Raw genomic sequence first — 7,489 nt, forward strand, 5'->3', positions numbered from 1 at the left:
CTCTGATCGTCTCTCTGAGAGGGGTGATGGATCTCTTAGAGAGAGGGGTCTCTCTCCTGTCTCCTGTCTGTCTCTGATGGATCTTAGTCTACCTGTTGTTCTGTCTCCTCTGAGGGTCTGTATCTCTTATCTCTCCTCTACCTCTCTGTATATCTAGAACCTGGGGTGATCCTTTCTCTCTCTCTGTGATCTATATTCTGTCTGTCCTGTGATGGTGTTTGAGAGAGGGGGGTCCTGTCTCCTCTGTCTGTCATGGTGATATCTTAAGGGGGGAGGGGTCTCTCTCTCCTCTGTCTCCTCTTGTCTCTCTACCTCTCTGTCAGGGGTGATCCTATGTCTTTAATCCCTGGATGGTGTTTCTCATTGAACCTCTCTAGAGAGGGGGTGATGGATATATTTAAATCCTTCTGTCTTTGTCATAGCTGATACACTTTAGACCCTGGATGGTCCACACTCACAGAGGTTGATGGATATTCAGTAACTCATGGTGTCCAATGACAAATGGTGGGGGGCTGATGTTTGGAGATACACTTGGGACCCTGGTGGTGTTTGTCAGATCTGTTGTGGGCACACATGAGAGTCTAGAAGGTGGGGGTGATGTATATTTAGAGAGAGGGATAATATCTGGTTGTCTACCTGTTGTCATGGTGATAGTGATGTATATTTAGAAGGGGGTGATGTCTACCTGTTGTTATGGTGATACTATGTATCAGGTGATGTATAAAGTCATGGTGATACTATGTATCAACCTGTCTACCTGTTGTCATAGTGATGTGGTATTTAAAGTACTGATGCCTCTACATTTAATCCCTGGATGGGGTTTGTATATTGAACCTGTGTATATTTGGTGAGGGGGCCTGATGTAGCTTTGAGGGGGGGCACCTCAGTACCTCCAGGCTCTGATCAGGCCCTACACCCAAACAAGGGACTGTTATAATGTGACCTCTGGCCTAAATCCCTATACTGAGAGACAATATGGCTGTTATCAAAACTCCCATAACGCTGCTGAGGCCCCCAATGGCTGGAACAAATTACGACGCTGAGGCCTGTTATATTTAGAGACTCCCATGAAATACAAGAGCTGAGAGGGGTGATGGCTATTAGAAGCGGAGGGTGATACCAAATGAAACCCCACCTCTTATGGAATACCTAGGATAGAGGGTTATAATGTAATAAACCCCCAAAAAAGATTTAGATGCAAGTGGCTGTTATGGATGTCCCATAAGGTGTATGCTGATTTGTAAGTGGTCTGGATAAGAGTGATAAATGACTTAAATGTAAATGTAAATGTCATGGTGATATGCTTATAACCCCTGGATGGTGTTTGTCATTGAACCTGTCTATATGTTGTCATGGTGATACACTTTAAGAGGGGGATGATGTTTGTCTGCTGAAGGGGGATGTCTACCTGTTGTCATGGTGATATGCTTATAACCCCTGGATGGTTTCTGTCAAGAACCTGGTCTACCTGTTGTCATAAAACTGATAACTTTAAACCCCTGAAGAATGGTGTTTGTCATTGATTATTCACCTTTGACCTGCAACTCTTAAATGCCTTTTAGTCACTTCCTATTGATAAAACTCTGTAAAGATGTTAACTGATAAAACTCCCTACCTGTTGTCACTGGCTGGATGGTATGGTGTTATAATTGAACTTGTACTAATTAATGTCATGGCTGATAATTATCAGCTGTGTCCTGATAAAACTCATGGTGAGTCCTACACTTAACTCCCTGGATGGTGTTTGTCATTGAACTCCTCCTTGTTTAGTCAGAAGGAAACAGTTGTCTTACAAATCACTATAAACTTTTCTTTACCTGAAGGTCTCTGAGACCTCTGTAAAGTCACTGGCTGTTATACATCATTACGCTGTTTAAAACTGTTTACAAAGTCCTCTCATCACGTCTGCTGAGACTATCGAACATAATGTGTCTCTCTCTCTCTCTCATGACTCTCTCTCAAACTGTTATAACCATATATTTAAAACTCCCATAACATAGCTGCTGAGACAATATGGCACTTATAACTGATAAAACTCCCTAACTCCCATTCAGTACTCAGTCCAAAGACAAATGGTCTGTTATAATGTGATAAAACTCCCATTGTTAACTGGTACTGCTGAGACAATACCCTGGCTGTTATAATGTGATAAAACTGTGTAAACTCCCTAACGTTATGCTGAGACAATATGGCTGTTATAATGTGATAAAACTCCCTAAACTCCCATAACGTACTGCTGAGACTATATGGCTGTTATAATGGTGATAAAACTAAACTCCCATAACGTACTGCTGAGTATATGGCTGTTATAATGTGATAAAACTCTACCTGTTGTCCCATGGTGAACTATGCTGAGACTATATGGCTGTTATAATGTGATAAACTCCCATAACGTCTGCTGAGACTATATGGCTGTTATAATGTGATAAAACTCCCTCCCATACGTACTGCTGAGTATATGGCTGTTATAATGTGATAAAACTCCCAAAACCTGTCTACTGCTGAGTATATGGCTGTTATAATGTGATCCTAAACTCCCTCTCTACGTACTGTGAGACTATATGGTGATATAATGTGATAAAACTCCCATAACGTACTGCTGAGACTATATGGCTGTTATAATGTGATAAAACTCCCATAACGTACTGCTGAGACTATCAATGGCTGTTATAATGGTGATAAAACTCCCATAACGTACTGCTGAGACTATATGTCTGGTTATAATGTGATAAAACTCCCCATAACGTACTGCTGAGACTATATGGCTGTTATAATGTGATAAAACTCCCATAACGTACTGCTGAGACTATATGGCTGTTATAATGTGATAAAACTCCCTAAACTCCCATAACGTACTGCTGAGACTATATGGCTGTTATAATGTGATAAAACTCCCTAAACTCCCATAACTGTTAATTATGTGATACTATCCCATAACCTGCTGTTATAATGTGATAAAACTCCCATAAACCATGCTGAGACTATATGGCTGATATAATGTGATAAAACTCCCACCTGTTGTCATGGTGAACGTACTGCTGAGACTATATGGCTGTTATAATGTGATAAAACTCCCATAACGTACTGCTGAGACTATATGGCTGTTATAATGTGATAAAACTCTACCTGAGACTATATTGTCATAATGTGATAAAACTCCCATGCTCTGAGACTATATGGCTGTTATAATGTGATAAAACTCCCATAACGTACTGCTGAGACTATATGGCTGTTATAATGTGATAAAACTCCCATAACTGTACTGCTGAGACTATATGGCTGTTATAATGTGTGAAAACTCCCATAACGTACTGCTGAGACTGATATGGCTGTTATAATGTGATAAAACTCCCTAACGTGTTTGTCTGAGACTATATACCTGTTATAATGTGATAAAACCCCATAACGTGTTTGCTGAGACTATATGGCTGTTATAATGTGATAAAACTCCCATCAACCTGTGAGACTACCTGTTATCATGTGATAAAACTCCCATATGGTACTGCTGAGACTATATGGCTGTTATAATGTGATAAAACCTGTCTACCTGTTGTCATGGTGATAGACTATAACCCCTGGATGGTTATTGTCATAAAACTCCCATAACGTGTCTGCTGAGACTATGTATATGGCTGTTATAATGTGATAAAACTCCCTAAACTCCCATAACGTACTGCTGAGACAATTGTTTAGTTATAATGTGAAAAGTTGTATAACAACTGCTGACTATATTTGGCTGTTATAATGTGATAAAACTCCCTAAACTCCCATAACGTACATCTGAGACAATATGGCTGTTATAATGTGATAAAACTCCCTAAACTCCTGAGACATCAATGGAAAGTATTTCTGAGACTATAGTTCTGAGACTAACAGTGTTAAAATGTGATAAAACTCCCATAACGTACTGCTGAGACTATATGGCTGTTATAATGTGATAAAACTCCCTAAACTCCCATAACGTACTGCTGAGACTATATGGCTGTTATAATGTGATAAAACTCCTAAACTCCCATAACGTACTGCTGAGACTATATGGCTGTTATAATGTGATAAAACTCCCTAAACTCCCATAACGTACTGCTGAGACTATATGGCTGTTATAATGTGATAAAACTCCCATAACGTACTGCTGAGACAATATGGCTGTTATAATGTGATAAAACTCCCTAAAGTCCCATAACGTACTGCTGAGACAATATGGCTGTTATAATGTGATAAAACTCCAGAGGACTAAAGTCCCATAACGTACTGCTGAGACTATATGCTGTTATAATGTGATAAAAGTCCAGAGGACGTGCTAAACGTGCTATAGGATGCATGCCAGAGGACATGCTGAGGACGTGCTATCGTGCTAGAGGCGTTCAACTAGAGGGCGTGCCAGAGGACGTGCTAGAGGACGTGCCAGAGGACGTGCGAGAGGACGTGCTAGAGGACGTGCTGGAGGACGTGCCAGAGGACGTGCCAGAGGACGTGCTAGAGGACGTGCTAGAGGATGTGCCAGAGGACATGCTAGAGGACGTGCTAGAGGACGTGCTAGAGGACGTGCCAGAGGATGTGCTCGAGGACGTGCTAGAGGAGGTGCTAGAGGACGTGCTATAGAGGACGTGCTATAGAGGATGTGCTAGAGGACGTGCTATAGAGGACGTGCTGGAGGACGTGCGAGAGGACGTGCTATAGAGGATGTGCTATAGAGGAGGTGCTAGAGGACGTGCTATAGAGGACGTGCTATAGAGGATGTGCTAGAGGACGTGCTATAGAGGACGTGCTGGAGGACGTGCGAGAGGACGTGCTATAGAGGACGTGCTAGAGGACGTGCTCGAGGACGTGCAAGAGGACGTGCTATAGAGGACGTGCTATAGTGGACGTGCTATAGAGGACGTGCTAGAGGACATGCTATAGAGGACGTGCTATAGAGGACGTGCTATAGAGGACGTGCTATAGAGGACGTGCTATAGAGGACGTGCTATAGAGGACGTGCTATAGAGGACGTCCCTTGTGTACTCATGGTTCTGATCTTACAGCCAAATGCCTTTTATTTCACATCCTGTTATTAATCAGTCGACTGAACTCAACTGTGAGAGACGAGTGAGACAAATGGTTTCGGTTCCTTTTATAAACAGTGTCACTACAATGAGCATGTAGACGGTACATCCCTCTGACAGGACAGAGGACAACCACACTGTATGTAGAGAGGACAGAGGACAACACTGTATGTAGAGAGGACAGAGGACAACACTGTATGTAGAGAGGACAGAGGACAGAGGACAGAGGACAACAACACTGTATGTAGAGAGGACAGAGGACAACACTGTATGTAGAGAGGACAGAGGACAACAACACTGTATGTAGAGAGGACAGAGGACAACAACACTGTATGTAGAGAGGACAGAGGACAACAACACTGTATGTAGAGAGGACAGAGGACAGAGGACAGAGGACAACAACACTGTATGTAGAGAGGACAGAGGACAACACTGTATGTAGAGAGGACCGAGGACAACAACACTGTATGTAGAGAGGACAGAGGACAACAACACTGTATGTAGAGAGGACAGAGGACAGAGGACAACACTGTATGTAGAGAGGACAGAGGACAGAGGACAGAGGACAACAACACTGTATGTAGAGAGGACAGAGGACAGAGGACAACACTGTATGTAGAGAGGACAGAGGACAGAGGACAACAGCACTGTATGTAGAGAGGACAGAGGACAACAACACTGTATGTAGAGAGGACAGAGGACAGAGGACAGAGGACAACACTGTATGTAGAGAGGACAGAGGACAACAACACTGCACTTCAGTTACTGTCACTATTCATCTCTTTAGACCGGGGAGCCCTAGGACATAGCAACACTGTCGCTAGAGACCATAATTCCCTAGGACAGGCCACTGAAAATATGGAATATGTCCAACCTTCTTGTAACATCCTGGTCAGATGGTTCACAGAGAGTAGTGCCCAGGACAGAGGACAGCTGGCCAGAGGAAACAAGTATGTAAGAGACAGAGACTCAACACTGTAGTGGACTACTGGACCAAAGCCCTATTCCCTATATAGTGCACTACTTTAGACCAGAGCCATATTCCCTATATAGTACACTACTGTAGACCAGAGCCCTATTCCCTATATAGTACACTACTATAGACCAGAGCCCTATTCCCTATATAGTGCACTACTTTAGACAAGAGCCCTATTCCCTATATAGTACACTACTATAGAAAATCAAATCAAATCAAATCAAATGTATTTATATAGCCCTTCGTACATCAGCTGATATCTCAAAGTGCTGTACAGAAACCCAGCCTAAAACCCCAAACAGCAAGCAATGCAGGTGTAAAAGCACGGTGGCTAGGAAAAACTCCCTAGAAAGGCCAAAACCTAGGAAGAAACCTAGAGAGGAACCAGGCTATGTGGGGTGGCCAGTCCTCTTCTGGCTGTGCCGGGTGGAGATTATAACAGAACAACATGATGTGGACTGGGGACAGCAAGGAGCCATCATGTCAGGTAGTCTGGGGCATGGTCCAGGTCCTCCGAGAGAGAGAAAGAGATGTTCAAATGTTCATAAATGACCAGCATGGTCGAATAATAATAAGGCAGAACAGTTGAAACTGGAGCAGCAGCACAGTCAGGTGGACTGGGGACAGCAAAGCCATCATGTCAGGTAGTCCTGGGGCACGGTCCTAGGGCTCAGGTCCTCCGAGAGAGAGAAAGAAAGAGAGAATTAGAGAGAGCATATGTGGGGTGGCCAGTCCTCTTCTGGCTGTGCCGGGTGGAGATTATAACAGAACGTGGCCAAGATGTTCATCATTGCTATGCAGAGGACAACAACATCTTCTCCTTTCCCCTTCTGATGACCAGGTGACAACATCTCTGCATGTCTGGCAGACATATCAGTGTGGATGACGGATCACCACACTCAAGCTGAACCTCGACAAGACGGAGCTGCTCTTCCTCCCGGGAAGGACTGCACGTTCCATGATCTCGCCATCACGGTTGACAACTCCATTGTGTCCTCCTCCCAGAGCGCTAAGAACCTTGGCGTGATCCTGGACAACACCCTGTCGTTCTCAACTCCAACCTCCTGTAGGCGGTGGCCTGGTCCAGATGGTTCCTCCTGTTGGCTGGTAGGTTCATGGTCTACAACATCCGCAGAGTGAGACTGCCTCACACAGGAAGCGGCGCAGGTCCTAATCCAGGCCCTCATCTCCCGTCTGGATTACTGCACTCGCTGTTGGCTGGGCTCCCTGCCTGTGCCCATTAAACCCCTACAACTCATCCAGAACGCCGCAGCCCGTCTGGTGTTCAACCTTCCCAAGGCCCCTCACGTCACCCCGCTCCTCCCTCTCTCCACTGGCTTCCAGTTGAAGCTCAATCCGCTACAAGACCATGGAGCGTGCCTACGGAGCTGTGAGGGGAAATACCTCAGTACCTCCAGGCTCTGATCAGGCCCTTTCCCAAACAAGGGCACTATTCATCCACCTCTGG

The sequence above is a fragment of the Oncorhynchus keta genome, unplaced genomic scaffold, assembly GCF_023373465.1.
Source record: "Oncorhynchus keta strain PuntledgeMale-10-30-2019 unplaced genomic scaffold, Oket_V2 Un_scaffold_594_pilon_pilon, whole genome shotgun sequence".
In the NCBI taxonomy this organism is placed as follows: Eukaryota; Metazoa; Chordata; class Actinopteri; order Salmoniformes; family Salmonidae; genus Oncorhynchus; species Oncorhynchus keta.